Raw genomic sequence first — 23433 nt, 5'->3', positions numbered from 1 at the left:
ATTTCCAGTGCCCAGACATGGGTAGCGCGGCACCGGAAGTCGTTTCTACACATGTCCGGACATGCGTAGAAGTGACTTCCGGTGCCGCTCCGCCCATGCCTGGGCACTGAAAATCGGGCAGAGCGGCACCGGAAGTTGCTTCTACGCATGTCCGGACATGCATAGAAGCGACTTCCGGTGCCGTGCTACCCATGTATGGGCACCGGAAATCGGGCGGCGGCACCGGAAGTTGCTTCTACGCATGTCCAGACATGCATAGAAGCGACTTCCGGTGCCGCGCCGCTTCTGATCCCACATTTTTCAGCGGGAAACTTGGCAGCTATGCCCAGTGGCGGAGCTTCATGCCCCGGCACCGGGGGCGGAGAGCAGGCAGGGGCGGGGCTGGTGCGTGTCCTGGGGGTGGGATGTGCCGCCTGTGGGGGCAGGGGAGCAACCGCGATGACAACCTGGGATTGCGCTGCCGGGGGCGGGGCGCTCCCCCCCACTCCTCTTCCTCCGCCAGTGACAAGCCCCTCTCGAAACGACCATGCCGTGATACCTGGACTCCATGCAGACGGAAGGTGAAAAAAGAGGTGAATAAACCATATTTCTTAAAGCCACGGCAGTCTCCACCATGCCTTCAGTCCTCCGAAGGAGCAGGACCCTGTCAGTGCCGGATTTATGTATAAGTTAAACAAGGTCATTGCTGCCACCTGCTGATAAACACCAATAAACACCATGCACATGGTAGCTTGCAGGTGGTGGTGGGCGGGGTAGTGTTAGGGCAGGCATCCCCAAACTGCAGCCCTCCAGATGCTTTGGCCTACAACTCCCATGATCCCTAGCTAACAGGACCAGTGGTCGGGGAAGATGGGAATTGTAGTCCAAAACATCTGGAGGGCCGAAGTCCGGGGATGCCTGTGTTAGGGGAGGGGTAGTACCTCTGCTGGGGGGCACGTCGTGCTCCTTCTGGGATAGATTGTCCACCTTTTGTCCTCACCTTGCACTCCGGCTCTCACCTGCGGCTCCTAGAAACAGCCGCATCCCAGGAATGGCTTTGACTGGCCGGCTAAACCAGGTGAGGGTAGCAGATGGGTCTCAAACCCTCAATGAGTTAAGGACTATCCCTGCAGTAAGACCATATGAACAACTGAAAGATAGGTTGAGCGATTGGTTTCAGTATGTGCAGATAAATGAAGCATTCAAGTTAGATAAAAAAATAGGATTTCAACCAGAAAAATCGAAATTAGAAACGGAATTATTAGAGACAGACCACAAGAATTTGTTCAGAATGTACAATTTGTTGTTAGAATGGCATTTGAAAGATGAGCAAACGAAATCAGTTATGATTGAATGGGCCAAGGATCTGGGTCATAATGTGATGATGTCGGAGTGGGAAAAATTGTGGAAGAAAGGTATGAAATTTACGGCTTGTACGGTGTTGAAGGAAAACTTGATGAAAATGATGTATAGATGGTATCTGACGCCGGTCAAGTTAGCTAAAATGTACCACAAAAGCGACAATAAATGTTGGAAATGTAAGCAGGATGTTGGCTCATTCTACCATATGTGGTGGACATGCCCAAAGATAAAAGGCTTCTGGGAAATGATTTATAATGAATTGAAAAAGATGTTTAAAAACACATTTTTGAAAAAACCGGAAGCCTTTTTGCTTGGAATAATTGGGGAAGAAATTCCCAAGAACGATGTTAATTTGTTTATGTATGCCACCACAGCTGCTAGGATTTTAATAGCAAAATATTGGAAAAAAGAGGAATTGCCTTCGATGCAGGAATGGCAAATGAAAATGATGGACTATATGGAACTGGCAGAACTGACAGGAAGACTCCGGGACCAGACAAATGACAAAGTTTTAAAAGATTGGAAGAAATTTAAAACGTATATAGGGAATGTATTTGACAATTAGAGTTTGAATATCCAGGAAAATAAAGAGGTTAAGGCATTAGGGAGATAATAGAAGATTGAAAGTCAGAAATTAGGGTAGATGATATGAAGATGAATTAACTTTGAAGCGTTAAAGGGATTACATGATGGATAAGGAAGATGATTTAGAAACTGCTATAGAAGTTTATAAAAATGAAAATCAGATAGTAGGGAATTGGGGAAGCCGGAAGACAATGAATATTAAAATGGTTGAGAAATGATATATTTTTCCGTTATATGTTGTTTGATTTGTGTATTTTTGTATTTTGTATTTTGATGTTTTCTGTATTTGTATTTTTGTATTTAGTATTTTGTATTTTGTTGATAAAATTAATAAAAAATATATTTTAAAAAAAAGGACTATCCCTGCAGACAAGACCGGCTCTGATGGATGAAGCGGACGAGACCAAGAGTGTGTCCCAACAGTCAAGACGGCGGTTTCTGCACATGCTGTAGAGCAGGCATCCCCAAACTCGGCCCTCCAACTGTTTTGGGACTACAACTCCCATCATCCCCAGGACCAGTGGTCAGGGATGATGGGAATTGTAGTCCCAAAACAGCTGGAGGGCCGAGTTTGGGGGTGCCTGCTGTAGAGGGAAGTGAGAGCCAAGTTGGTGCCAAACGTCTTGCTCTGCTTTCCTTTGGACAACATCAGCGAGGCCAAGAAGGGGGTCTTGTCGTCTGGGCAGCCCAAGACATCTATATTCACTGCCCAGGCTTGCGCCTCAGAGAACTCACTTCGGCTCTGCTAATGCAGTGTTTTGACTTCACCCCCAGAGGCACACTCAAGATTGTTGTTTAGTCGTGTCCGACTCTTTGTGACCCCCATGGAGCAGAGCACGCCAGACACTCCTTTCTTCCACTGCCTCCCGCAGTTTGGTCAGACTCATGTTGGTAGCTTCGAGAACACTGTACAACCATCTCGTCCTCTGTCGTTCCCTTCTCCTAGTGCCCTCCATCTTTCCCAACATCAGGGTCTTTTCCAGGGAGTCTTCTCTTCTCATGAAGTGGCCAAAGTATTGGAGCCTCAGCTTCAGGATCTGTCCTTCCAGTGAGCGCTCAGGGCTGATTTCCTTCAGAATGGATCGGTTTGGTCTTCTTGCAGTCCATGGGACTCTCAAGAGTCTCCTCCAGCACCATAATTCAAAAGCATCAATTCTTCGGCGATCAGCCTTCTTTATGGTCCAGCTCTCACTTCCATACATCACTACTGCCTCTCAAGGTAGACAGGTGCAAACAGTATACAGGCCACCAGCAGCTCATGTTTTCCAGTGGCCAGTAGGGGGCACCAGATCTGCAGCAGTTACTTAGATACAGGATCCGCCCCCCCTTTTTTTCGAACCGTGTAAGATTATAAGAACAATGAACTACCAGTAAGCTATTTGATTTGTGTGCATTTGGAGGGAGAATACTGAACCGAGAAGAGGGTTCTTAAGACTTCGAGGGGAAAGCTCGTCTGCGCCCAAGAATTCGGGAATAATGAAATTAATCCAGCAGAGTGGATATTTCTTTCCTTTGATGGAGTCAAAGGAAATCTTCTTTGCAAGAGTGGTTTTATTTCTCAACGTGTTTTACACCTTGAACCTACGCAGTCAGCAGTAAGCCACCATCAAGTGCAAAGGAGGTTATTCCCAGGAAACTGCATATAACACCCTTTCTTCTTTTCTCTTTTTTGCATATGCTATTTTGTATTCATATATTGGTAAAGGTAAAGGGACCCCTGACCGTTAGGTCCAGTCGTGACCGACTCTGGGGTTGCGCGCTCATCTCGCATTATTGGCCGAGGGAGCCGGCGTACAGCTTCCAGGTCATGTGGCCAGCATGACAAAACTGCTTCTGGCAAACCAGAGCAGCACATGGAAACACCGTTTACCTTCCCGCTGTAGCAGTTCCTATTTATCTACTTGCACTTTGACGTTCTTTCGAACTGCTAGGTTGGCAGGAGCTGGGACCAAGCAACGGGAGCTCACCCCATCACAGGGATTCGAACCGCCGACCTTCTGATCGGCAAGCCCTAGGCTCAGTGGTTTAACCACAGCGCCACCTGGGTCCCCTCATATATTGTTAGGCCAAGCCCAAAACAAAACAAAGCACCCCAAACCAAATAACAATGAGAAGCTGGACCTGCCAGATCTTCCTAAGAAAAGTCGATTGAGAAGCCTCCTTATTTACATCTGGTGACCCCGACTCAGCTGGAAGGGCCCCAAGTGCTGAGTCAGCTTCACCTCTCCCCTCCCCTTCCTCTCCCCCCCACCCCGTGACACCCCGCTTCTCCACAAGGATGCTTCAGACCTGACAGCGCTCGCATAATTCAATCTTCCAGCAGACTGGAGGAGGGCAAATGTTGTCCCTATTTTCAAAAAGGGGAAAAGAGAGGACCCAAACAATTACCGCCCAGTCAGCCTGACATCAATACCAGGAAAGATTCTAGAGCAGATCATTAAGCAAACAGTCTGTGAGCACCTAGAAAGAAACTCTGTGATCACTAAAAGTCAGCATGGGTTCCTGAAAAATAAGTCATGTCAGACTAATCTGATCTCATTTTTTGACAGAATTACAAGCCTGGTAGATGAAGGGAACGCTGTGGATGTAGCCTATCTTGATTTCAGCAAGGCCTTTGACAAGGTGCCCCATGATATTCTTGTAAAGAAGCTGGTAAAATGTGGGCTAGACAATGCTACCATTCAGTGGATTTGTAGCTGGCTTACTGACCGAACCCAAAGGGTGCTCATCAATGGCTCCTCCTCATCCTGGAGAGTAGTGACTAGTGGGGTGCCACAGGGTTCTGTCTTGGGCCCAGGCTTGTTCAACATCTTTATCAATGACTTGGATGATGGGCTTGAGGGAATCCTGAGCAAGTTTGCAGATGACACCAAGTTGGGAGGGGTGGCTAACACCCCAGAGGACAGGATCACACTTCAGAATGACCTTAACAGATTAGACAACTGGGCCAAAGCAAACAAGATGAATTTTAACAAGGAGAAATGTAAAGTACTACACTTGGGCAAAAAAAATGAAAGGCACAAATACAGGATGGGAGACACCTGGCTTGAGAGCAGTACATGTGAAAAGGATCTAGGAGTCTTGGTTGACCACAAACTTGACATGAGTCAGCAGTGTGATGCAGCAGCTAAAAAAGCCAATGCAATTCTGGGCTGCATCAATAGGAGTATAGCATCTAGATCAAGGGAAGTAATAGTACCACTGTATTCTGCTCTGGTCAGACCTCACCTGGAGTATTGTGTCCAGTTCTGGGCACCACAGTTCAAGAAGGATACTGATAAGCTGGAATGTGTCCAGAAGAGGGCAACCAAAATGGTCAAAGGCCTGGAAACGATGCCTTATGAGGAACGGCTTAGGGAGCTGGGTATGTTTAGCCTGGAGAAGAGAAGGTTAAGGGGTGATATGATAACCATGTTCAAATATATAAAAGGATGTCATATAAAGGAGGGAGAAAGGTTGTTTTCTGCTGCTCCAGAGAAGCGGACACGGAGCAACGGATTCAAACTACAAGAAAGAAAATTCCACCTAAACATTAGGAAGAACTTCCTGACAGTAAGAGCTGTTCGGCAGTGGAATTTGCTGCCAAGGAGTGTGGTGGAGTCTCCTTCTTTGGAGGTCTTTAAGCAGAGGCTTGACAGGCATATGTCAGGAATGCTTTGATGGTGTTTCCTGCTTGGCAGGAGGTTGGACTGGATGGCCCTTGTGGTCTCTTCCAACTCTATGATTCTATGATTCTATGATTCTATGATTCTAATCTTAATGTCCCCACAGTTGGCACTGGGACAGCTGACAAGGCAGGAAGGGCTGAATTAATGGCCTTTTCTGCTTTGCAAAGCAGAAGGCAGCCGTGTCACATTTGCAATCGAAGTGGGGTTTCCGCCTGCAAGCTGCTAGGCTTGCATCACCTGCGGTAGCAAATGCCTAACACTACCACGTGGGGTGCTGTTCAGGGAGGTCCCATCGCTGCTTCCCTGCACAAGGGAGGAGATTTACCGGTACCTGTTGAGTTTCTGCCTGCTATGCGGGCCAACTGTGCAGGCCGAGGCTGGGTAGAACAGGTAGCAACTTAATACAATCGTCCACACTAGAATGCCGTGCTGATAACACCAAGGTTGCAGGTTCGATTCCCAGGCGGGACAGCTGCACATTCTTGCATCAAAAGGGATTGAAAAAGATGATCCACAAGTGTCTGGAGACACTGGTATTAAGCAATCTATGAACTTAATATTATTAATAATAACTCACCTGAGTAAACATGGGCATGGCTGGGCTGAATTGGTAGCACAAGCCCCTGCTATCCAGCGCTTCCAAAGAGTTATTCACGAGGCTGCCAACTTCTTTACCAGATCCTGCTCCTCTGCCTTTAACAGCAGCTTTGTTTCCTTGTTTGAATCAGGCAGCAGTGGTGCTTAGTCCCTTTCCCTGAAAATACTTCCCTTGTTGATTTCTCCAGATCAAAGTGTTCTTAAAAGTAAAGGTCGGGTTGTCTTTTTTTCCTGGTCAATTGGCCACCTTTAGCAAAGGGGTAGGAGGAAGTTGAATACCCCCAACCAGTTTGAAACTCCCTTTGAGGTCTGAAACAGGTTGAATATTAACCTTGGCCTCCTACCCCTTTGCTTCCTGCTTCCCCTCCCCTCTCCGTTGGCCTGGGTCGGGATCTCCTCTTTAGATGAACCTTTCTCAAACAAAGAAGGAAAGTACCGGTATTAAACTGGCCAGGTTATTATCAGGTTCCCTACTATCAGTTTCCTGCTTGGCAGGGGGTTGGACTGGATGGCCCTTGTGGTCTCTTCCAGCTCTATGATTCTATGATTCTATACTATTATAGTGAAGAGGGTGGAGAAAGTGTTTTGCCCTTGCCGAAGGAATGGCTTTGCTGCTGTTGTAAGAATTTAAGAGAATTATCTAGATACAGTGGTACCTCGGTTTATGAACACAATTGGTTCCGGAAGTCTGTTCATAAACTGAAGCGTTAATAAACTGAAGGGAACTTTCCCATTGAAAGTAATGGAAAGTGGATTAATCTGTTCCAGACGGTCCGCGGAATACTTAAACTGAAGCGTTCATAAACTGAAGCGAACTTTCCCATTGAAAGTAATGGAACGTGGATTAATCAATTCCAGACGGGTCCACGGAGTACTCAACCTGAAGCGTACTTAACCCAAAACATGGGTGTAATTGGTTCCGGAAGTCTGTTCATAAACTGAAGCGTTCATAAACTGAAGCAAACTTTCCCATTGAAAGTAATGGAAAGTGAATTAATCCGTTCCAGATGGGTCCGCGGCATTCGTAAACCGAAAATTCGTAAACCGAGGTGTTCATAAACCGAGGTTCCACTGTAACGGGTCCGATTCCGGGTGGAAGCCTGAACCCCGGCAAGACGTTATTTTAACGGCCTGCCGGCGCAAAAGTAACAGAGACCAGACCAGAGTTCTAATGGAAAGCAAGACAGCTAGTTAAGCCTGATCCTTATTAAAAGCTGTTGCAACAGGGTAGTCCCCCCCAAAAAAACACAAGGGGGGGGGAGACCCAGAGCCATGCGTGCAAGCCCTTATATAGACAATTTAAATTCCCGCCCTGGAGTCCAAGACCACCCCCAGAAACATCATAGATACATCACAGAAAAGGCGGTCTCCAGCAGAAATCTGAGTGCCTTGTTTTGGCAAGTTATCTGATTGCATTGTATCTGGTTTGGCCACTCTTTTGTTATTATAACTACAGTACTTAATTCCTGAATCTAGATCACAGGTCACAGGCTCACACCCTCTTCATATCTTGTTGTCGTTTAGTCATGTCCGACTCTTCATGACCCCATGGACCATAGCACGCCAGGCACTCCTGTCTTCCACTGCCTCCCGCAGTTTGGTCAAACTCAAGTTCGTAGCTTCGAGAACACTGTCCAACCATCTTGTCCTCTGTCGTCCCCTTCTCCTAGTGCCCTCAATCTTTCCCAACATCAGGGTCTTTTCCAGGGAGTCTTCTCTTCTCATGAGGTGGCCAAAGTATTGGAGCCTCAGCTTCAGGATCTGTCCTTCCAGTGAGCACTCAGGGCTGATTTCCTTCAGAATGGATAGGTTTGATCTTCTTGCAGTCCATGGGACTCTCAAGAGTCTCCTCCAGCACCAGAATTCAAAAGCATCAATTCTTCATATCTTGAATGTGCCCTTAAGACAGGATTTGTTAGGGCAGGATTTTGTGAGGAAGGAGACAATGGGGAGATTTCCCACTTCGACCTTTCAGAGAAATATTGAGGTCAATTCATTCAGGACCCAAACTGTGGGGTTTCAAACATGTGGTTTTATACGGTATATACAGATCTGAACCTTAAAATTCTTATAGCACTGCAAGCCCACAAACGCACAGTGGCTCCTGCCTTGGTTTACCTCTGTGTCTTGTGTGTCTTGTGTGTTGTGTTAGAAGCGGAAGCCACAACCTCAGCCCAAGGACATCTGCATGGCACTTCAGACAGATTATGAACCACACAGGCATAGCAAAAGTTCAACTCCCAGTTATGAATCAAAATGCACACACACACACACACACACACACACACAGTCTCCCAGTATGTTTTAAAGTGTCAGTGCTGAACTTTAAAGCCCACCAGCCTCAGCCATCACCACTGATGGGAGTTTTAATCTAGAAACACCAGGGAAGAGGCCAGCTTGGCAGAGGGTGACCCCACCTGGAGTCCTGTGTCCAGTTCTGGGCGCCACAAAATAATTAGGATATGGACAAGCTGGAACATGTCCACAGGAGGGCAACTAAGATGATCTGGAAACGAAGCTTTACAAGGAACCAGGGTTGGGCCAGACAGACTCCAAAAGGGCTGCTTGCTGCCCAGCAGAGAGTGCTGTCCACATTCTTTTAAAGTACTTTTTAATTAATAATAATAATAATAATAATAGTTTTAAACTGTTGTTATGTGTTGGGGGCATTATTCAGCTGGTTCTGTTTATATTTTGATTATGTATTTTGTGTTTTCATATTGTGGTTTGGGCTTGTGAACCGCCCTGAGACCCACGGATCTAGGGCAGTACTGTGTATAAATTGAATAAATAACTATAACAAATAACAGTCGAGGGATCTGAGTATGTTGAGCCTGGAAAAGGGGAGACTGAGAGGAGATGGGATAGCCATCTTCAGATATGTCAAGGACAAGGCTCACAACAAACGCGTATTTAACTTGTGCGTGTTCAGATTTAGGTGTTTGGCTATATATATATATATACATATATATATATATAATTTAAAAGTGGGTGGGAAAGGGGTTGGCGTCCAGGAGAAAAGACTTTGGCAATCTCGGCTGCCGCGCCACCCAGTGTGTTTTGACTATACCTGATTTGGACTTTAAGCACAGTCTTCGCAATATAACCCCCATGCCAAGTTGCGGGCTGACTGTATCGAACAGGCCAGTGTTTCCCAACCAGTGTGCCTCCAGATGTTTTGGGACTACAACTCCCATCATCCCTAGCTAGCAAGACCAGTGGTCAGGAACACTGGAACAGGCAGACAGAATGAGTCCAGTAGCACCTGGGTGTAAAATAACGAAGTCCCTTGTCAAGACTACTGACGTCAGATCATCAGGTATCACTCCAGATTCACCAGGCTTGTGATTCACCAGGTTGTGTTGAAACTGATGCTTCCATTGTTTGTATGTGAAATAAAGGGATGGCAAAAAAAAGAAAAAGATATGTCAAGGGCTATCACATGGAAGGGGGAACAAGCTTGTTTTCTTCTGCTCTGGAGGGTAGGACTCGAACCCATGGCTTCAATTTACAAGGAAGGAGATTCCGGCTTAACACCAGGAAGAACTTTCCGATAGTAAGAGCTGTTCGACAGTGGAGCAGACTCCCTTGAGAGGTGGTAGACTCTCCTTCCTTGGAAGTTTTGAAGCAGAGCTTTGGTGGCCATCTGTCATGGATGCCAGGGTTGGACTGGATGACCCTGGGGGTACCTTTCCAACTCTGCAATTCTATTGTAGAGAAAAACAACTACCAGACTTTTAGAAGACATCTGAAGGCAGCCCTGTTTAGGGAAGCTTTTAATGTTTAATAATTATTGTATTTTAATGTTCTGTTGGAAGCCGCCCAGAGTGGCTGGGGAAACCCAGCCAGATGGGCGGGGTATAAATAATATATTATTATTATTATTATTATTATTATTATTATTATTATTATTAGACCTGCAGTGTGTTGTGTTGTGTTGTGTTGTGTTGTGTTGTGTTGTGTGTTGGGCTGTAGTTACAAGCAGAGGGGAAACAGCTCTCCAAAAAGCTATAGATCTACCGGTATATTTAAGCCTGGCTGTTTGCTTCAGGAAGTGATATTAAGCTAATGCTCATTTGGTTGAATGCAACTGGAAAAAAATACAAACTCACTTCCTGGTGTACTGCAAACTAAAGGCACACACTCTGTACTATTAACCCGAGACTGCCTGGGGGAGAAGAACATGACGAGTTCATCAGGATCAGGCCAATAGCCCATCTAGTCCAGGATTCTGTTCTCATAGTGGGACATATCCTGAAGAGCTGCTGCCAGTTTGTGCAGACAGTACTGAACTTGATGGATCAATGGTCTGACTCTGCAGAAGGCAGCTTTCCAGGTTCCTCAATTGTCCTTACGAGTTCTTTCGAAACCTGTCATTCTCCTTTATAGCAACCTATTTTTCAGGCTGTCTTGAATTAGATGCTCCCGCAGCATTTGAAAATGCCAATTTGCAAACCGCAGGAGAGATATACGTAGACTGAAGTTCAACCTAAGCTAGTTTCTCATTGCCAAAGTCGGCAAACCGGAGATACTCTGGTTTAAGTGGTTTGTGGGTCACGGCCAAAATCACACTCTTAAATCCTGAAACATTTAATATTCTCCAAACCCAAATTGCTCAGGTTTTAAGAAACAGCAAAAGCATGGCATAATGCTGGTGTAGCGTCAAGCAGGTGAAAGAATACAATTTCTCCAGGGTCCATTCAATGACATCCCTAAATCACGGTTGGTTAATCCCTTTTTTAAAAAGCTTGAGGGCCACATCCACCCTCAGCCAATACACACACACTTGCATGTGGACAAACACACAGCCCTGCCATGTCTGATCTGTGCAGATCAGCTAGAGAGATCACCTGATCCCCATTCACCAAATTACTTGTCTGCTGACCAGGGAGGGGGCAATTTGTATCGGCACCAGGGATGCTGTAATTGCACCCTGCATTGCAGATTCGGCATTGAGGATGGGGGTCAGACTAGAGGACCTCCAATATCCCTTTGCAACCCCAACACGCTATGACTGCAACCTCAGGCCCATGCACGTAAAGGAAAATGCACCGAACATGCTGCTGCAGTGTTCTGTGGTCTTATCCTGTTCCACAATCACTGACCGGACCATAAGAGTTACTGGATATTTTCTCAGCTGAAACTGTTGCGTCATCTTCTTCCATCTATTTTTAAACTTCTTTTTATTGCATGTACAATGTTGTTGTTGTTTAGTCGTTTAGTCGTGTCCGACTCTTCGTGACCCCATGGACCATAGCACGCCAGGCACTCCTGTCTTGCACTGCCTCCCGTAGTTTGGTCAAACTCATGTTCGTAGCTTCGAGAACACTGTCCAACCATCTCGTCCTCTGTCGTCCCCTTCTCCTAGTGCCCTCAATCTTTCCCAACATCAGAGTCTTTTCCAAGGATTCTTCTCTTCTCATGAGGTGGCCAAAGTATTGGAGCCTCAGCTTCACGATCTGTCCTTCCAGGGAGCACTCAGGGCTGATTTCCTTAAGAATTGATAGGTTTGATCTTCTAGCAGTCCATGGGACTCTCAAGAGTCTCCTCCAGCACCATAATTCAAAAGCATCAATTCTTCGGCGATCAGCCTTCTTTATGGTCCAGCTCTCACTTCCATACATCACTACTGGGAAAACCATAGCTTTAACTATACGGACCTTTGTCGGCAAGGTGATGTCTCTGCTTTTTAAGATGCTGTCTAGGTTTGTCATTGCTTTTCTCCCAAGAAGCAGGCGTCTTTTAATTTCGTGACTGCTGTCACCATCTGCAGTGATCAAGGAGCCCAAGAAAGTAAAATCTCTCACTGCCTCCATTTCTTCCCCTTCTATTTGCCAGGAGGTGATGGGACCAGTGGCCATGATCTTGGTTTTTTTGATGTTGAGCTTCAGACCATATTTTGCGCTCTCCTCTTTCACCCTCATTAAAAGGTTCTTTAATTCCTCCTCACTTTCTGCCATCAAGGTTGTGTCATCTGCATATCTGAGGTTGTTGATATTTCTTCCGGCAATCTTAATTCCTGCTTGGGATTCATCTAGTCCAGCCTTTCGCATGATGAATTCTGCATATAAGTTAAATAAGCAGGGAGACAATATACAACCTTGTCGTACTCCTTTCCCAATTTTGAACCAATCAGTTGTTCCATATCCAGTTCTAACTGTAGCTTCTTGTCCCACATAGAGATTTCTCAGGAGACAGATGAGGTGATCAGGCACTCCCATTTCTTTAAGAACTTGCCATAGTTTGCTGTGGTCGACACAGTCAAAGGCTTTTGCATAGTCAATGAAGCAGAAGTAGACGTTTTTCTGGAACTCTCTAGCTTTCTCCATAATCCAGCGCATGTTTGCTATTTGGTCTCTGGTTCCTCTGCCCTTTCGAAATCCAGCTTGCACTTCTGGGAGTTCTCGGTCCACATACTGCCTAAGCCTGCCTTGTAGAATTTTAAGCATAACCTTGCTAGCGTGTGAAATGAGCGCAATTGTGCGGTAGTTGGAGCATTCTTTGGCACTGCCCTTCTTTGGAATTGGGATGTAGACTGATCTTCTCCAATCCTCTGGCCATTGCTGAGTTTTCCAAACTTGCTGGCATATTGGGTGTAGCACCTTAACAGCATCATCTTTTAAAATTTTAAATAGTTCAGCTGGAATATCATCACTTCCACTGGCTTTGTTATTAGCAGTGCTTTCTAAGGCCCATTTGACTTCACTCTCCAAGATGTCTGGCTCAAGGTCAGCAACCACACCACCTGGGGTGTACGAGACCTCCATATCTTTCTGGTATAATTCCTCTGTGTATTCTTGCCACCTCTTCTTGATGTCTTCTGCTTCTGTTAGGTCCTTACCACTTTTGTCCTTGATTATGGTAATCTTTGTACGAAATGTTCCTTTCATATCTCCAATTTTCTTGAACAGATCTCTGGTTTTCCCCATTCTATTGTTTTCCTCTATTTCTTTGCATTGCTCATTTAAGAAGACCCTCTTATCTCTCCTTGCTGTTTTTTGGAAATCTGCATTCAGTTTCCTGTATCTTTCCTTATCTCCCTTGCATTTTGCTTGCCTCCTCTCCTCCGCTATTCGTAAGGCCTCGTTGGACAGCCATTTTGCCTTCTTGCATTTCCTTTTCCTTGGGATGGTTTTCGTTGCTGCCTCCTGTATAATGTTACGAGCCTCCATCCATAGTTCTTCAGGCACTCTGTCCACCAAATCTAAATCCTTAAACCTGTTACTCACTTCCACTGTGTATTCATAAGGGATTTGATTCAGATTGTATCTTACTGGCCCAGTGGTTTTTCCTACTTTCTTCAGTTTAAGCTGGAATTTTGCTATAAGAAGCTGATGATCTGCGTTACAGTCAGCTCCTGGTCTTGTTTTTGCTGACTGTATAGAGCTTCTCCATCTTTGGCTGCAGAGAATATAATCAATCTGATTTCGATGCTGCCCATTTGGTGATATCCATGTGTAGAGTCGTCTCTTGTGTTGTTGGAAGAGAGTGTTTGTGATGACCAGCTTGTTCTCTTGACAGAACTCTATTAGCCTTTGCCCTGCTTCATTTTGAACTCCAAGGCCAAACTTGCCAGTTGTTCCTTTTATCTCTTGATTCCCTACTTTAGCATTCCAATCCCCTGTAATGAGAAGAACATCCTTCTTTGGTGTCATTTCTAGAAGGTGTTGTAGGTCTTCATAGAATTGGTCAATTTCACTTTCTTCAGCACCGGTAGTTGGTGCATAAACTTGGATTACTGTGATGTTAAAAGGTCTGCCTTGGATTCGTATCGAGATCATTCTGTCATTTTTGAGATTGCATCCCATTACAGCTTTTGCCACTCTTTGCATGTACAATAGCAGCAACATAACAATAATAATAATAATCTTTGCATGTACAATAGCAGCAACATAACAACACTCTGTGGTCAAGTCACACAAAGATAACATCGAGCCGCACAATAATAAAGGATGTCGTCATTGCAAATGGGGTTTGTGTGTTTACACAGGGTGTATTTCCAACACGAATGCAACAAGAGCCATGTGGTACTTACAGTGTTGCTGGTTTTGCTTTTTATTTTTATTTAAAAGTAACTGGTATGGGTGGAGAAAGAAACCTCTTCAACAATGCACAGTGATGGGACGGTGGCCTGACTCTGATTCTTGCTGAATAAGGGGATTTATTCCTGCACTACAGGGGGCTGGACTAAATGACCCTCGGGGTCCCTTTCAACTCTACAACTCTACGATTCCACTGGTGGGAGCCAGGGCATTCAATCGGGAAAGACAAAAGAAAGTTCTTCACGCAATTCATAAATTCCGTGGAAGAATTCCATCCAATCCATTCTGTGGAAGGTGGCAATATTGCAGGGCTTACTCGCGAGTAGAAGCAGCCCGAGGAAGGAGCGTACCCTTAAGAGTCCCTGGGCGACCCGGTCTTGCACGTGCCTAAGTTTTTAAACCCCAACGGAGTTACTTTCTCCCAAGCAAAGGTCTGAATGAACGAATTCTGTGAATGGAAACGCTCCCACGCACCGCCGGTGCCGCGCGTCAGGCGCATGCGCCGACTGCAGCCCCGCCCCACGCCCCATGCCCCGCCCCTTGCCTCCCGAAGCCCCGCCCCGAGCAAGCAAAGTCCTGGAGAGAGGGGAGCTCTGGAGAAACAGACCAGATCCTACAGAGGCTGCCTTTCCTGGGAGGAAGGTAAGGCAAAGCGTGCAGGGCAGGGCGGATCAGGAGTGAATCCGGTTTCCCTCTTGTGCCTGCGGTAGTGTGTGTGTGTGTGGGGGGGGAGCTTTGCAGAAGCCCCCCACTCCCCCGTGTCAATGCCATGGGACTCGAGGGAGGGAGATCTAGCTGGTGGGGAGGGAGACAAAGCTGCTCTCTTTCCCCCTCTGGATCCGCAGGAAATCTCCTGCGTCTGCACACATGTGCACGCATCTTGCATGTGTGTGTGTGTGTGTGCACCCGCAGACAAAACGAATCGGAAAAGTGCGGGGTTTGCGGAGGCGCATTTGGCTTTCGTTTTCTGTTATTTAAAAAGCGGGGAGAATGGAGATGTTGGGCTGATGAGGGAAGACGATGGAGAGGCTGCCTTACCCACAAAACACACACACATCCTTCTTTTTTCAGTCTTGTGACTAGGATATTCGTGCATGCTTGCTCTGTATTTCCTCCGGGGTGATTGATTGATTGATTGATTGAGAGGAAGGCGGTAAGCAATCGGTAGAGGAATCCACCTCCCTTTAAGGAAAGGAAGTTCTGCTAGGTCCAGTGGGGCTTAGTCTCGAGCAAGGTCTCCTTGCAGGAGGAAAAGCAGAAGGGTTGCAACTGCGATCCTGAGATCTCTTTTCGCTGCTGTTCGTTTGTTCTTGTGCACGCGCAAAAACCGCACACACCCCTGCGATTTTGGGAACATGCTTCGTTCTAGATTGCTTTCGCCTCCCGGCCCCTCAAACTCTTGAGGACTCGGACATGCTCTGTGCTCCCCTGAATTGCAGTGAGTTTCCAGGGGTCGATTTGCTTCCTTCTGGGCAGAGAAAGTCCTGTATCGTCTGGAGGAGGCGCATTATGTAACAATTGTTTCCAGGTGTTGAGAAGCAAGACCACCTGCCAGGGCCCTCTGTCCCCCAATCAACATCACCTTCATTTCGTTTAAAAGCATTTTTTAATTCACCTTTTATACAGAGTAGCTGGTGTTTTGTGTGTTTTGGGGGGGGGAGCAGCACTTGCTTACGCATATATGAACTGAATTGTTGTCTTAGGCGATTATGACCCTACTTTTGTTAGAAGCTACAGGGCATGTGGGTCTCTAAAAAGTGTGTTTTGATAGTAAAATAACTGCAAGGGAGCAGAGAAGATTGAATCAGCGCCCGCAGCAGTAAGTCACAGCCCTCCCTATTTAATAAATACCTCCCAGACCAGTGTTTCCTACTATACTCTGTGCAGGTCCTGGCAGTCAAGTTTCTAGTCCTTGTGATAGAGGGATTGTGTCTCAAAACAGAGCCCTGGGAGTTAAAAAAAAAAAGCAGGGTTCTCTCCTAAATAATACAAGGCATATATAGAGTTATTCTCTCCCCCTCCACCCGCAACTGGTGATTTTAGACTAGATGATGTCTGGCTTGCGGAAGAATCCCCTCCTGAGCAAAGGGTGTGACACTCTTAAGAAATTAAGCATCCTCATTTATGCTGTGGGTTAAACCACAGAGCCTAGGGCTTGCCGATCAGAAGGTCGGCGGTTCGAATCCCCGCGACGGGGTGAGCGCCCGTTGCTCGGTCCCAGCTCCTGCCAACCTAGCAGTTCGAAAGCACAGCAAAGTGCAAGTAGATAAATAGGTACCACTCCGGAAGGAAGGTAAACGGCGTTTCCATGTGCTGCTCTGATTCACCAGAAGAGTGCCTAAGCTGTACGCCGGCTCCCTCGGCCAATAATGCGAGATGAGCGCCACAACCCCAGAGTCGGTCACGACTGGACCTAATGGTCAGGGGTCCCTTTACCTTTACTTAATGGGGTTTGTGGTTTCTCTGTTCGAAGCATTATCCATTCTCTGCTTTCATTCTCTTTTGCCCATCTCAAAGCTTTCTTCAGGGTTTTCTGCTAAAAACCCACCAAACCACTTCCTGTCCTTTCACATGACTTGAGACTATGCTGATTGTTTTTTTTGTTTGTTTGTTTCCGAGGCAAGCGGGCAATCTGCATTCCTGGGTTGTGTGCACTCTGTATACATTTAAAGCAGTTTTGAAACACATTTGCAGTGCATGGCTTTCCCCCAGAAATTCCTGGGAACAGTCGTTCCTTGAGGCTGCTGGGAACTGTAGTGCTGTGTGGGTGGAAACTACAGTTCCCAAGATTCTTGGGCGGGGGTGGGGGAAGCCATATGCTTTAAATATAAGGTGTGTGTATATATAAGTCGCTCTCTCTATTCTCTCTATTCTGCTAGCTTTGCATTCTCCAATCTTCCCGTTGTCCCTCTGCATTAAATGCAGACTGGGTGCTTTTAAGACGGGGTCTCTGGCCCTGTTGACACATGTAAGTCATTGCTTGATGATGCATCCAAGGAGGGAACATGTGCAAAATCCATTGCAAATTAAATGGGCTTCACTTCGCTTCTGATCCGATTCCTCGTCCCCACCCCAGTTGAGGAATATTTTATGTTGGCTGCTGGGTGTGTCTGTGGGTCAGCCCTGACATGCATTTTTATTGCTGGACGACATGAAGTTGGAAAAGATGAGAGTGCCTCTGAGCATTGGCAGAGTGAATTCCTCGCCACCAGGGTGGATTTGATTTAAATAAAATCGATTTAAATCACTAGATGGCAGGACTTGATTTAAATCATTTTTTAACAGAAAGACTCCTTGCATATTTACAACCAGATGAAGGTTTCATTTTTGGAATAATATATTTTCAGAGGAGCTTTTAAAGTTATATCAAAAATTACTGATTTGGTTATACTACTATAAATACATAGGGACAGATAATTATGAAATTATTGCGAGTTTTAATAAGTTAACTGTTTATATCTGGACAACTTTTTTGCTGTACAAACCAGTGATATTTTAGGGAGCAGGCTAGCAGGCGGGGCCCATGACTTACATCATAGGAGCCTACACAACACAAAACACTGTTGCTGTATGTAGGTTTCATTTTATTTGTTTTTCATCTTATATTTTGGAAATGTACATCCAGTTTTTTTCCTTTAATTTTTTTGGGGGCCCCCAAGAGAGTGGGGCCCTAAGCTAAAGTTGGTTCAGCTTATACGTAAATCCGGCACTGAACCCGTGCCAGTAGCAAAACGCGCCTGGCTCCTGGCTAATTTCTAACGCTGCTGGTAGGGAATCTCCGGATGGGGGGGCACATGTCAGGAGGCAAAATAGGGCAAAGCAATTGATGCAACTTTTGGCTTGGGGCCAGTAGACTGCATCCTGAGGTTCCCCACCACTGGTACGTGTGTGTGTGTGTCTGTCTGTCTGTCTGTCTGTCTGTGTCTGTGTAGATATGGGGTTCTGAGAGCAGAGATGAGACTTACAGTATTCCCGCATCCTGCTGCACATATGTCACTTAGACAGAGCCGCTAGGGTGTCGTGAGACAGAAATTTAATTATAGGCTCCTGGGAGATCTCTTGCAATCCTCCTTCCACTCAGTTGCTTATGAGTTCACGCAATTGTGCTGATGTCTCACTCTGTGTTGGGAGCGGTTGTGGAATGCCGCCTCTCAGAGCTGGATCTCTGTACGAGTTGCTGTTCTGGGCACGCTTCCTCCCATCTTCCCTTGAGTGCAGCTTCTGATTTTAATTCGCAAAAAGCTGGCATGCCGTACAGTTATCTTGGTGGGGTGGGGGGTGGGGAGGAAAAAAATGCAGATCAGCACTTTTTAGGGTGGTGGCCTCAGATGAGTCCCCTCCTCCTTTGCCGAATTTGCGTGTGAAAGTAGCGTTCGTTTGTAGCCAATGCCTCGCGGGCTCTCTGTGTGTGGTAGTCTATGACACTTTCGCCCCTTTGTGGGTGTGCTCCTTGGCCCCCAAAAGTGGGCAACCTCACTGCTAAAGTCATAGAAGCCGTGCCAAGGTGGGGAAGCTGGCAATTGCATGGCTTGTTAAGTGCTTAGCAGCTTTGCTATGCCATAAGTGGTTATTAGAAAAACTATTCTGCCTCTGACGTTTAAGCTTTCTGAATTATTATTGTTAATAATTCAGTATTAACTGAATTAATACTCGGTCCAGTATACCTGAAGGAGCGTCTCCACCCCCATCGTTCTGCCCAGACACTGAGGTCCAGCGCCGAGGGCCTTCTGGCGGTTCCCTCACTACGAGAAGCCAAGTTACAGGGAACCAGGCAGAGGGCCTTTTCGGTAGTGGCACCCACCCTGTGGAATGCCCTCCCACCAGAGGTCAAAGAGAACAACAGTTACCAGACCTTTAGAAGGCATCTCAAGGCAGCCCTGTTTAGGGAAGCTTTTAATGTTTGATTTCTGTATTTTAATGGTTTGTTGGAAGCCGCCCAGAGTGGCTGGGGGAACCCGGCCAGATGGGCGGGGTATAAATAATAAATTATTATTATTATTATTATTATTATTATTATTATTATTATTATTATTATTTTACCTCTGTTCAGACTGGAAGAGACTGTGGGTGTCCAATTCTGGCATCCAGTGAAAAGGGATCCTGTTGAATGTAGGAGAAGCCAAGGCAATGCAAGCAGGAAATGCAAACAATCCTTTCCTTGGAGGTTTTTAAATGCAGAGGTCACTTTGCCGCCTGTCATACATGATCTAGTTGGGATGCCTACATTGCAGGGGGTAGACTAGATGGCCCTCGGGTCCCTTCCAACTCCACAATCCTGTGATTCTTGAGGTGATACTTCCCGAGACATTTCATGGGCACTGTGTGCGGTTGGTGGAATCGCTGGCACCCGTGGGTCCCACACCAGCGACCTCCTGGGACCCCTTGCACAAAGCAGAGTAGTTTTAGATCAGGGGCCAGCAACCTTTTTCAGACCTTGTGGGGGGCCGGACTGTATTTTGAAAATAATAATAATAATGAACGAATTCCTATGCCCCACAAATAACCCAGAGATGCATTTTAAATACAAGCACACATTCCACTCATGTAAAAACACGACGATTCCCGAATTTCAGGAATTACTTGCAAGAAAGCGATAATAATGATCGACTCTTCATGGCAGTCTTGGAATGATGGCTGGTTTGTAACAAAGATCTAGATAATTGGGTATGATTAGAATTAATATGTACAAAAGAAAAAAAATAAGAATATGATGAGTAAGGTCTGTACATTGGAAATCTAAAGGAGACACACAGTGGAAGGTGACGGGAAGTCAACGGAATTATATTTATTTTGTTTTGTAAGTGAGATGTAATTCTAGTACAATTGTATAATGAAATTTATGTTCAATAAAAAAAATGAAGAAAAAAACACGCTGATTTCCGGACAATCTGTGGGCCGGATTTTGAAGGCGATTAGGCCGCATCCGGCCCCTGGGCCTTAGTTTGCCTACCCCTGCTTAATCCAAGTGGCAAGAACTTTCTAGAAGCAAGGGCTGGCAGTTGCTGTGCTCTTGCAAGGTTGGAAATAAATGTCTGTGCTTTTCGGTTGCCAGAGTCATAAATATTCATCTCCTTCCACAATAATAAAATACAGTATGTGACCCATAGTGCTGGTTTTTTTTTAAAAAAAACCCGCTTGACTTCAAGACAGATATTCTCCCCGACCCGTCCCCAATAGTTCAATCTTTGATGCAGGAAGGAAGCCTTTAGAGAGAGGGCTTCTTGAGTCAGTTTGATGAGATCCTCTGTGTGTACTCTAAAATAAACAACCCACAGTATGGACAAATTGAACCTGTCTGTGTGTGTTGTAGATGGCCACTTAATATAATTAACTGATGTTTTAAAAATCAGATTCATTTAAGCAACAACAACTCTTCACTATATACCTAAAAAAAAAAACCTCTTATGGAAAGTGCACCAACAGGTATAGCCAGCATTTGAAATTTGAAAGGTGCATTTTGCACCTGGCTATCGGCTACTTGCGACCAAGTGAAGATGCCCGGTTGCCAGGATGGCACCTGATGTCTCCACCATCTGGAGGTGCCTGCCTGGGGATCCTTGGCTCTGGACTGTTTTCACACACTACAAACACACCCTGTAGCATTCTAGCCTTGATATTTTATCTGCACAATCAGAACGAATCTCAGGAACCAAAAAGTCTTATTGAAAAAGACTACTTTTGAGCCATTTGGTCCCAAAATGGCAACTAGGCATACTGTTTTGGCGACTGTAACCCTGGCTTAAGGAGCTATTTAGCTGGTCTTCTTCTTCTTCTTCTTTGGCGATCACTCATAGCCGAGTAAGATTGCCTTCCATAAACACGGTTTTAACAATGAGTCTGTAAGTGGCTGTAGACGCCAATTCTGGATCCACACGTCCTTCCACAGTGGGTTTCCGGGCGGGAATTGATCACGATGTGGATTTGCCAAGCGTGCCTTCCTCTTAGCACGTTTCTCCCTTGCATCCTGAGTTCAAGTGTCTTCAAAGCCCATGACACCTTTGGTAAAGGCTGTTCTCCAGTTGGAGCGCTCACAGGCCAGTGTTTCCCAATTGTTGGTGTTTATACTACATTTTTTTTTAGATTTGCCTTGAGACAGTCTTTAAACCTGTTTTGTTGACCACCAGCATTACGCTTTCCATTTTTAAGTTCAGAGTAGAGTAGACAATAATCAGGCATCCGCAGAACATGGGCAGTCCAACGATGTTTATGTTGAAGAATCATTGCTTCAACACTGGTGATCTTTGCTTCTTCCAGTACACTGGTATTAGTTCGCCGGTCTTCCCAAGTGATGTGTAACATTTTTCGGGGGCACCGTTGATGGAATCTTTCAAGGAGTTGGAGATGGCGTTTATAAGTGGTCCATGTTTCACAAGCGTACAGTAAGGTTGGTAGTACTGTACAATAGCTTTGTAAACAAGCATTTTGGTTTCCCTGTGAATGTCCCGGTCCTCAAACACTCTGCACTTCAATCGGGAGAAAGCCGCACTCGCAGAGCTCAAGCGATGCTGGATTTCAGCATCAGTGTTGGCCCTTGTGGAAAGATAACTGCCTAGGTAGGAGAAGTGATCATCATTTTCCAACGTTACACCATTGAGTTGGATTTGTGGCTTTGCAGAGGGGTTATTTTGTGCACCCTTGTATTTTCAACAGTTACCCCAATGTTCCCAGATTGTGACTTGTTCTGCCTCAGCCAAAGTAACTGACCTCTACTTTCTGTTGTAGTCTTTTAAAGTGAACATACTACTTTGGCCAGGATGTATAGAATCTTAAAAAAAAAGAATTGTCCAATGTCAATACATTATTGAACTTTCTAGAGGAGCAAACACCTCTGGGACGCCCCGCGCCTTTGCCAAACAATTTTCTTGCGTTACCTCTCGGGTTTGGCAGGCTTAGCTCCCGAGCTGGCTAGTGATACTTTCACAGGACCAGTAAATGATGGTTTGCTGGGGTTTTTTAATGGTTAAACACAGAAATGTAACAGGCTTAAATCCTCAGGTGAGCTTGTTCCCAGCACAGCGATTCAGCGGCTGGGAGTGGCATGGAGAGGTTCAGTGGGCGATTTCGACCAGTTATGCAGAAAGTATGAACACGGCACTTCTGTCCCGTGGAATAGGTGCCAATTTTAGAAGCCCACAGTCTAGACAGCCATTGTTTAAAAGAGGGAAAGTCATATGAGGATGAGGAGAATGAGAATCGGCATAGCTTTCCCGCACCACTGGCACAATGATCCAGTTTGGAAGCTACACAAAATCTTCTGCCTTCTTGAAAACGTGTGTTTTGTATTTGGGGATCAGATGTAGGCTGGGCAGTCCTGCCCCAGCCCACGGGTTGCTGATTTTGTACAGCGGTACCTTGGTTCTCGAACGTAATCCGTTCTGGGAGTCCATTTGACTCCTGAAACGGTTCGAAAACCAAGGCATGGCTTCCGATTGGCTGCAGGAACTTCCTGCAGTCAAGCGGAAGCCGCGTCAGATGTTTGGCTTCTGAAAAACGTTCGCAAACGGGAAAGCTTGCTTCTGGGCAAACCCGTGCCACCCCTTGCCAACCTGGTGTCCTCAAGATGTTTTGGACTACGATTTCCACCAGCTCCAGCCAGCCCTTCCCACTTTACATTGTGAAAGTTCTCTGTCTTAAACCTAGAATCGTAGAGTTGGAAGGGATCCCAAGGGTCCTCTAGTCCAACCCCCTGCAAAGCTGGAATCTCAGGCCAAGCATCCAGGACAGATGGCCATCCAACCTCTGTTTAGAAACCTCCAAGGAAGGAGAGTCCACCACTTCCTGAGGGAGTCTGTTCCTCTCGCTGTCAGAAAGTTGAGTCGGCAACTCCTTCCTTATAACTTGAATCCATTGGTTCAGGTCATAGACTCTAGAGCAGGAGAAAACAAGCTTGTTCCATCTTCCATATGGCAACCCTTGAGATATTTGAAGATGGCTACAATGTCTCCTCTCAGTCTCCTCTCCTAGCTCCAGGGCTCAGATCTCGAGCATGAGATATAATTCAGAACATAAGAAGAGGCTGCTGGATCAGGCCAATGGCCCATCTAGTTGAGCATCCTCTCCTCAGAGGGATTGATGATCCCTCTGGGAAGTCTGAAAGCATGGCCTGAGCACAAGAGCACTCTCTCCCCCTGTGGCTTCTAGCAACTGTTACCCAAAAGCATGGCTGACCAAGGAGGCAGAGCATCGCCATCAAGCTCACT

At 46.0% G+C, this 23433-nt stretch overlaps 1 protein-coding gene across 1 annotated transcript in view; it reads left to right on the top strand.

Moving 5' to 3' along the window:
* The first annotated feature begins 14743 nt into the window (after positions 1–14743).
* CAPN5 (calpain 5) overlaps positions 14744–23433 on the top strand; it is a 75765-nt gene continuing 67075 nt past the window's right edge. The window contains exon 1 of the mRNA XM_035115499.3: positions 14744–14875. The gene's annotated coding sequence lies outside the window, so the exon portion shown is untranslated. The remainder of the gene's footprint in view (positions 14876–23433) is intronic.

This window comes from Zootoca vivipara, chromosome 4 (genome assembly GCF_965207765.1).
Source record: "Zootoca vivipara chromosome 4, rZooViv2.hap1.1, whole genome shotgun sequence".
NCBI lineage: Eukaryota > Metazoa > Chordata > Lepidosauria > Squamata > Lacertidae > Zootoca > Zootoca vivipara.
This window is presented reverse-complemented; position numbering and strand designations above follow the sequence as displayed.